General features: G+C 44.7%; 1 long non-coding RNA gene across 2 annotated transcripts; it reads left to right on the forward strand.

Moving 5' to 3' along the window:
• The first annotated feature begins 2,398 nt into the window (after positions 1 to 2,398).
• On the forward strand, positions 2,399 to 7,558 carry LOC309353558. 2 transcript variants are annotated; one of them, XR_014161933.1, is made up of 3 exons: positions 2,399 to 2,798; positions 4,307 to 5,141; positions 5,850 to 7,558. It is a non-coding gene; the product is annotated as an uncharacterized lncRNA (long non-coding RNA). The 2 variants fall into 2 exon arrangements; XR_014161934.1 differs by lacking the exon at positions 4,307 to 5,141.
• The last annotated feature ends 2,162 nt before the right edge of the window (positions 7,559 to 9,720 follow it).

Below are 9,720 nucleotides of genomic sequence, written 5' to 3' on the forward strand. Positions count from 1 at the left end.
ATTCCTAACAGTTATTTGTTCTCAGTGGCTCCCGTTAAGTTCTGCAGAAAAAGAGAACCAGCTGTAAATTGAGGTGACATTGCAGGGAAGAGAAACCTTACTAGACCCCCCCCCTTGCCTCAGGCACCCCAAAATGAGTGTGTCCCCACTTCTATGGCATTCTCAAGTCAAGTGCACCCTTTCATTTTCTATCATAAATGCATTTACTCCAAGAGGAAAAACAAAATTGCTGCATTTGGGAGCAACAGATCTCTTGGGTGCGGAGATCGGCAGATGGGGCCTGCTTGGTAGTTGCTCCGTCTTCAGAGGCTCAAGGAATGGTGACCTGCAAAAGGGCCTTCTCAGTGGTGGCCCCTAAGCTGTGGAACTGCCTTCTCACAGAGCTGTGTCTGGTACTTCCGTTACCTAGCTTCCTGCAAATGCCAGAGAGGCACCTCTTTGCCCTGGTTTTTAATACTTGAGGTGCATATATTTAGGACCACCTTTTGTGATTTTATGTTGCTTTAAACTGTTTGTAGTGGAAGGTTTTTTTTATAAATGATTGTGTTTTTTTTATAATATTTATTACTTTCCCAACAATTTAAACACCACAAAGGGAAAAAATGTTAAACAAAACAATACAATACAAAAACAAAGATACTACATAACACTAACACTAAGACATTAAACTAACAAAACAAAACAAAAACAATTTTAAGACACATCAAACAATTTCAATATCTTATCTTTCATTCACTTGTTTCAACGACCTCCTCACACCTCCCTTTTTGTATTCCACTTCAGTTAACTGTTTCAGCAATTCCTTTCCATCTTCCTCTGTTTTCTGTTCTGTAATTATCTTAACATATTCTAACCTTATTTTTTCCCTTTAATACATTAATAATCTATTTGTACTTAGTTCCTTATAATATTTCTAGTAGAAATATAAATGATTGTTATTAGTTTTACATATAATCACATTACGTAACATCGTTCCCTCTTATTTTATCTCTTTGGCTCGACTGAGCCAGACAACTTCCCTCCCTCCTCTCTGATGGTTTACAAAATTAAACTCTACATCTTTACATTTCACTTTGTTTCCTATCCTTGTTATATCATTACCTAAAATATTATATTACTCAACCTGAATAGGTAGCAATTTCATCTTACAGATCTTCAGATAACCCTGCTAATGATGTTAATTGCTTATAGTTGTCTTTCAAATATAATATAAATTTGTTCCAGTCCTTTTGGAATGCTTGTTCTCGATTCTTCCCGTCAGTTTCGCCAGTTCTGCAAAGTCCATCATTTTCATCTGCCACTCTTCTTTTGTTGGTAACTCCTGCTGTTTCTATCTTTGAGCTAACAAAATTATTACCACAGTTGTTGCATATAAGAACAATTTTTTATCTTGTCTCAGTATCTCTCTTCCCACTATACCCAATAAAAAAGCTTCTGGTTTTTTTAACAAAGGTGTTTTAAAACATTTCTTTAATTCATTATATATCATTTCCCAGAAAGCTTTTACCTCTTTACATGTCAATCACATATGGTAAAAAGTACTGTACCTTCCTTTTCCTTACATTTCTAACACTCATTTTTTTTATCTATATATTTTGGCCAGTTTGTGATTTTAAGTTGCTTTAAACTGTTTTTAGTGTTTTAATGTTGTAACCAGTCCTGGGATCTTAGGGCAAAGGGCGCAGGCAGTTAACAACAGCAACAACAGTACATTGTGGTGAGGAAGGCTCCACCATCAAGGAAACCACACACACACACACACACACACACACACACTTCCTGCAAACACACAGATACAATAATGGGCCCTCCATCGGTGAATAGTAATCCCTGCCTCCTTACAGATTTGTTGTTTCAGTTAATGAGATCAGGGCTGACGATCACTTCCTGACTCCCAAGTTATAAGCAATTAATAATCTTCAGAAAAACATTCTGTCCCAGTCTGGACAATGGAAGCATTTACCCATTTGCATCGATGAACTGACACACCTCACAGGTGTAAAATTACTCCTGCGTGGGAGCCGTGTCTGCTGACTTGGCAACCGGCCTCCCTTTCCTATGTGAAATGTTTTGGATCAGATAATTTCACTGGTAACGTTGACGGATTGTGTTCTCAGGCACAAAATGTGCAAGAGGAGTAGGGACATCCTTAAAAACAAAGATCTTGTTTGCCTGAAAAATGTTCCTGGCTATAAAAATAATGTAGTCACACACACAAAAAGAAGCAAACCAGCAAATCCATATAAATGGAATCATCTCAGAACAGCGTGGTTCAGTGTGCATGTGCTCTCTTCCAAAGCATTCAGCAATCTTTAAGGACAGACGTGTGACTGAGCTACTGTAAATTCCATCAGATGGAAACAGAAAAACATCAGCTGGTAAGATATATTCCCCCCACCGCCAGCTCCTTAAGCACAAGTAACACGGCACACTATTCATCGTTCAACGAATCATATTTATTTCTCTATCATGCCTCTCAAAATTAAGGTCAAATGATGATTTTATGCACGCACAGAGGGAGAGAGGGAAAGACTCAACTTCACCAATACAAAGTATAAAACTAATTGTGCAGCTCTTGAAAACAGTAATTTCTCCTGAAGCATTGTGTGTGCGTAGGTGCGCCCAGCTCGATAAATGCCGGCTGTGGATCTCCACCTGCCAATCAAGCCTTTGACAGATTTTCTTCAAAGAAAGAAAGGTTTCGGGGAAGACCTACATCTGATGAAGGCAGGTGACAGCTTTGGGCAAGGAAACGGACAGCTTCGCCTTTGCTCACAGAAGGTTTTTGACAGTAGCAGGTAAGAATCACGCCATCCCGACTGAAAAGAGTGGCGGCAGAAAAAAACTCTCTAGAAGAAAGGAGTGTGGGTCTGCAATCCATCGATCAATTGCTCCAGAGGTTAGACAATTCCCTCAAATCCCCAGTATTCAAAGACGAATGCATTGAGGCTACAATGCTATCCTATCCTGATAATAAGTCCCATTGATGTCAATGGGGTTTCAGTACCGACAGGAGGCAGTTTCTTATGTTCCTGTGTACTTCTGAGCGGACATGCATAAGACTGTTCTCTTGAACCTTACACTTATATCTCCCAAGGAGATCAGAGTAGCATACATGGTTCTTACTCTTCCATCCAATTTTATCCTCACAACAACCCTGTAAGGTAGGCTAGACTGAAAGACAGAAACTGGCCCTCAAAGTTGCCCAGTAAAGCTTTATGGCTGAGCAGTGCTTTGAACCTCTAAACTACAATACAGCTGACCCTCTAATATGCGTGCTCTCAGGGCAAATATCTCTTTCACAACCTCACTACCTGTATTATTTACATACCCCTGCTTTTCTTTTCATTGTTGTTTTATATTTTCTTTGTGTATAATTACACACACACACACTACATTGGGCCCCCCCCCAAAAAAATTAAGCCCTCAAACTGCTTTTAAAACTAAAATAAATATAGGGTACTGGTGGATATACACAGAGCATTTCCACAAACCTTATTTCAAAAAGTAAAAAACCAGGACACCCCAAAAGTTGCTGAGCTCCCCCCCCCAAAGTCAATTCCGCCTTTGAAATCCCGGTAATGTCCAGGAAAATCCGGACATATGGCAGTCCTAACAAACCTCCCCAATAGAGCTGCTTGTTCTATTAACATGAATTAGAAAAGCTTCACGGTGGGCCTGATGACTCAAGCTGCACTCTTTTATTATTCCATTATTTTAGCATGCTTATATTTCTCCTGAGAGAAATGTAAGTGGCTTAGAAAATATTCTCGCAAGGAAAATCTTAGTCACAGCGTCAGGAACAGGAAGAACATGGTATCTTTACGGTGGTAGAGAGAGATATTCAGGTAGCATTGTGTACCCCATCCTTGGTCTGCCTTAGTGCCAGCCCTTGGTGATCTCTAAGGCAAGGGGCAGCTGGCTCTCTGCCCATGATGGAGGCCAATGTTTCCTTACCAGCTATTGGCAGTTGCCAGGCAACAGTTCCCGCTAAGGACCTCTGAGGAAAGGGAGTGGGGTTCAGGACCAGAGGCAGCATGAGAGAGCAACAGCGGGGCTGGGCTATTGCCTTCCTGCTTGTTGGTTTTCCTGAGGCATGTGATTGGCTGCTGTAGGGAGGACCACAGTGGTAGAGTATCTCCTTTGCATGCAGAAGGTCTCAGCTTCAATCCCGGCATTTCCCACCCAAAATAGCCACTGCCAATCATCATGGGCCATACTGAGCCAGGAGAACCAATGGGCTGACTCGATATACAGCAGCTTCCTGTGTTGCTGGACCAGACAGCCCTTTGGTTTGATCCAGCAGGGCTCTTCTAGTGTTCTTAAATCACATGGATCAACACCGCAGCTGGTTGCCGAGTCCATCAAATGCAAAACAGAAAGATGAGCCTGAGTGATAGGAGGGATTGCATAGGCAGTCGCATTAACAGTTTTACAACAGGGCTGTCGGTGCATTAATCGCCACCAGTTTCCTGAGACTCTCCTTGACTTCCCTGTCCTGTCTTGCCTGGACTGCTTCCCAGTATTGACGATTTCACAACTGCTCCCAGCCAATCATTCCATTGTCTCACCGGCGTCATTGACAGGAACGACTCAGCAGTACGTCACTGACATTCTTTGCAGGGTGAACCTGGTCACCACCATCATCTCAATTCACGGACTTTCCCCTCTTGTCTCAGACAAGTAGAGCATATCACCGTTTATCTGCCCACATGTCAAATCAGTTCTCTTCACCTTCCAGACTCTCCCTGCCTTGCAGGATTGCCAGAATGAACCCTGGCGAGGGTGTTTCAGGACATGTGTGTTCAAGCCTTTGCCCTCCTTTCAGTGGATTGATTCAGACAAATTATTTTAAGATAATACACATCTCTGCCTAGCAACCTCCAGTGCCTAACTTCCACAGAAGCAAGGGATAATAACCCTGTTGACCCTGAGCAAATATCAAAGACACGTTTCGATGCCAATTCAAAGTCCTAACAAATGCACCACAACAACCTGTGTTAGTCCATGGCATCGTAAAGCCTATAACTCTCCAGATGTTTTTGGACACAGACTCTTTGGCCCCAGCCAACATCTGGGATGTTGGGGGTGGTAGTTCTATGGCATCTTGATATCATGGACTGGCTGGATGCAGAGGAATGGTGGGAGGCAGCGGCTGGGGAACCCCCAGGGAAAGAAGGCTCAGAGCCAGGGGATTGGTGGTGGGATGGTGATGAGTGGTCAGAGGGAGCAGACTGGGAGGGGGTTGTGTTGGAAGCTGAAGAGGCAACAGTGTTTGGTGAGCAGGAAGAGGCTGGGACAGAGAGCAGCCCAGTCTCAGAGGCAGGGGAGGAAGGGGACCAGAAAAACAGAGATGAGACATAACTGCTGAAGAATCCAGGGAGTTTCCCCCTCCTGCTGCAACCAGCTCCCCTCCTACCCAGGTCTCCCAGAATACAGAGGAAAATGTAGAGGGCAGAGGAAAAAGAGACAAGACTATGGAGCCTCAGGCTACTGGGGGAGGAACTGGGGAATAATGATGATGATGATGATGATGTTCTATTTATACCCCACCCATCTGACTGGGTTGCCCCAGCCACTCTGAGCGACTTCCAACACACACAAAAATAATAATAACAAAACATCAAACATTGATAGTAACAATCATATCCTATATAAAAAGTGACAATAACTTTAAAATAAACCATAGAAGCCATAGAGAGTGGTGGGAAAGCAAGGACCTTCAGTCCTCACAATGCCTCCTTGGGGCAAGACCTACTGGGAAGGGCTGCTGTGAACACTAGGCCTGCACTGTTTTGGTTTCTTTGACTAAAAAGTTAACTTCGCTGACACTGGGTATTTTATTACAGACCCACTCCTGCACTCTGGCTCCTGACGCTTGAGAACCACAGGCTCACCACCCCTGCCTTAAAGGACGTCTGAAAGTTTCAAACATCCAGCAAAGTTCTGCTATAGGTCCCAATATTCACATTCCGGCCTTAGGACATGACATTTTGCAGAGGTTCATGGCTGGATGCATGTATTCTGTTGCAAAATCCCCATCTCACCCCAGATTTTTCACTGAAGTATTAGGTTTCATAGTAAAACTGGAACTGTACACAGTGCAAAACACATCTCCCCAAACACCTTCTTGTGAGTACCATGTTTGTACACTTTAACTGTAAGTCCATAGGTGCTTTGAGGTATTGAGGAAAACCAAGTAAAATTGGACTAAGGCATCGAATTCAAGAAAGCAGACAGAGTTCCTTCTCTAGAACATTTCTCTATGCCACATAATACAAGATGATGTAAAAATGTGGAGTTCTTTTCCTACCTATGAATCAGGGACCATACTGTTTTCTAGCAATTATGAACTATACGTACAGCTGTCGAAAGAGTCAAGGAACATCAGAACACAGTTTTCCTGGGGACTCGTAAATTAAATGTCTTCAACGCTGAATAGATATAAAATTAGATCTTGGTAGTTGTCAGGGACTGGCAGGGTGCCAAGGAACAGGTGGCAAAGGCTGCAAGGCCAGAGGCTGACCCAGGGAATGGGATAGCAATTTATGGGGTTTGTACCTCCCACGAGGCAGGAGCTAGGGGGCTGGAGGCAGGGGAATAGTCCGAGCATGACAGGATCAGGGATGGGTGCAGGATGTGGGGAGGGAGCCAAGGTAGGAGGAAGAACAGGACACACAATGAACGGAGGAAAATATAGTGCCATGGGGTGGACAGTAGAACCCCCTCTGGACCAGGAGGGGCCTGAAGAGACTGGCACTGCAGCTGTCAGGGCTAGAGCCAGACTCAGGTCAGCACAAAAGATGCAGGGCTCCATTGTCAGAAAAGTTAACTCTTCATTCAAGGAAACGGCAAACAACTCAGCAACACTTCCCAGTAGGTCTTGTCCCTGTGGAGCAGTTGCCAGGACTGAAGGTCCCTGTCTTCCACCCTTTCTAAGGCTTCACCTCTCCCGTATGTTTCCCAAGCAGTCTCAAATGACATCTGTGCACCTCTGGACTCTGTTCTGCTCTCAATATTCTGCACGTTCTGAGAGATCAGCAAGGAGGGGAGTTTGTCACAGCAGGAGGGGGAGAATCCTTGGATTCTGAAGCAGCCTCTTGAGCCACCTCCTCTGCTTCAGCCTCGAGGTCTGAACTGCTCCCTGTCACGGGCTCTTCCTGCTCACTAAACCCTGTTGCCACTTCAGCATCCAGCTCCTCCCTCTTCTCCCTTCTCCATGTCCCACCACCAATCCCCTGGCTCAGAGCCACCCTCCTCTGGGTTTTCCCACGAGGGGTCCCTGACTGGTGCCTCCCACCACTCCTCTTTGTCCAGCCAATCCCTGACAGTGGCAACTTCTGCATAGAAGTAGTCGCAGGTCGCTTGTGTGTGCCCCATCAGACAAAGGTATATAATCTTGGGTGAAGGAGTGGTTGTGCTGTTGCTCCAATAGTCCAGCTCAGAGTACAAGTTTGGGGAGGGGATGCAGCTATTTAGTCGCCAGAAGCGTTTGTGTGTTCTGTGCACCTTAGGAGCTACTGCAAGACTCTGCTTTGTCAATAAAGAATTAAACTACTAGCCATTTGTCCTCCTTGCGCTGGGACTGCTCAGGGCAGTAGTTTGTCGTGATTCATAACCATTTACATGGTGGCCCCACCCACAGCAGAATTACTGTTTAGTTCTGTGCATGCAAGACCTGGAACTCGGAGTAACCCTGTGCATATTAGCATAACTTTAATTCCTTTGTGAAGCAGGCAGCAGAGTATAAGAATTATGGAACTGCATAGATTTAGTCACAAATTTGTGCCATTATGTGTCAGGCTGCAAGCATAACCCAAAGGAGGCTGGAAGTCTTGATCAGCAGAGTGCCCTAGTGAAGTAGCACATGCTTTGATTGGCTGCGTAATTCAGAGGGAGTTTTTACCTCTGTGTGTTTTAGTGTCCCCCTGCTAAAAACAAGGCCTGAAGTCTGAAAAACTCTCCTCAAATTGCTCCTTCCTCAAATTGTACACTGTTTTTGTCCAGTGCCCTCAGTAATTAAGATTTATTTTATCCCTGGACTCCATCTGTGTTATTTACATGACTTTTCTCACAAAATGCATGGTACAATCTTTCCGGTACTTTACTGCTACAGAATGCGGGTAGAGGGCCACTTATCTGAATGCTTCTTCAAAAAACTATCTGTGTGGAGAATAACCCCACATAAGGGATTATGGAAGAGAGTGAATCTCTTTTACTTTCCCAACCCAAAGCTCCTGAGCTTTATTGTCTGCAATTTTGTAGGATTCATCCACTCTGGAGGGGTTCTTGTACCTGTAAATTTCATCCACTTTTGCCAAAAGGGGGAAATGTTATAGCTAGTATTAGGAGTTTGTGGGTGCTAGACACTACTAAATTCCTGGGACCAGTAAGTGTTAGAATTTAAACATGGCTCAGGGTGTTAAAAAACTGGCACCAGACCGGTGTGCATTAAGTTATGTACTAGACCAGGGATGTCCAACAGGTTGATCGTGATCTACTGGTAGATCCCTGGGAAGTTTTGGTAGATGGTAGATCACGGTCGATTGCTGGGTCCCTTTCCCACCCCCTCGCCCCATCCTCCATTGTTGCACGATCTGTAGAATGGAAGATGGAGTGAGGCTGTTTGTTTCCCCAGCAATTTGTTGACCTGAACCCCCCAGTTTTTAATTCTGTAAGTAGACCACAGTCACCTGGGAGTTGGCCACCCATGTACCAGACACTTCTATTCCCCTGGAATCAGTAAGTGTCAAAAAATAATTACACCAGGCTAGTCTGGTGGGCCATTAAAACACAAAGGATCAAAAGGGACTGCATTGTGCTCTAGTTGGCATGTCCACATCATCTTTGAAGGCAGCACTGAATACAGTGCATTACAGTAGTCTAACCTGGCTGTGACCAACACATGGATTATTGAGACAGCATGCGATCTAAGATGATAAAAGGCACTCCTAAGCACAGATGTTGGGACACGGGTGGCGCTGTGGTCTAAACCACAGAGCCTAGGGCTGCCAATCAGAAGGTTGGTGGTTCAAATCCCTGCGACGGGGTGAGCTCCCATTGCTCGGCCCCTGCTCCTGCCAACCTAGCAGTTTGAAAGCACTTCAAAGTGCAAATAGATAAATAGGTACCGCTCCGGCAGGAAGGTAAATGGCGTTTCCGTGCGCTGCTCTGGTTTGCCAGAAGCGGCTTAGTCATGCTGGCCACATGACCCGGAAACTGTCTGCAGACAAACGCTGGCTCCCTCGGCCAGTAAAGCGAGATGAGCGCCGCAGCCCCACAGTCATCAGTGACTGGACTTAATGGTCAGGGGTCCCTTTACCTAAGCACAGATGTTGCGTATGCTTCCGCAGACAGTGCTGAATCCAGGAAGTATGCACGAGAATAAATCCAATAAAAATTCTGTCAATAGTTATGTCACAACAATGCTAGCTGAGCAGCCTCTCAAGCATGGTGGGCCCTGAATAATGGGAGCTAATCTATCATCACCAATAAAGGCTCTAGCGGAGAATAATCAGCTCTGCTAAACAGGTCTTTGGGTAACTCCTGGTGCCATTTGAACATCTATGTGATCAAAACTAGGTGCAATTTATTTTTTAGGATCAGATGATGCTCCATAAATCATAGGCGACCGAGAAGACATCACAGCCCTGAAGGCAGAACATCTACCTCTCTCTTTCTCAGTTCTGAGCCTAACTATCCCACTGGGTTTCATAGACT

The sequence above is a fragment of the Podarcis melisellensis genome, assembly GCF_964234715.1.
Source record: "Podarcis melisellensis genome assembly, chromosome: 12".
In the NCBI taxonomy this organism is placed as follows: domain Eukaryota; kingdom Metazoa; phylum Chordata; class Lepidosauria; order Squamata; family Lacertidae; genus Podarcis; species Podarcis melisellensis.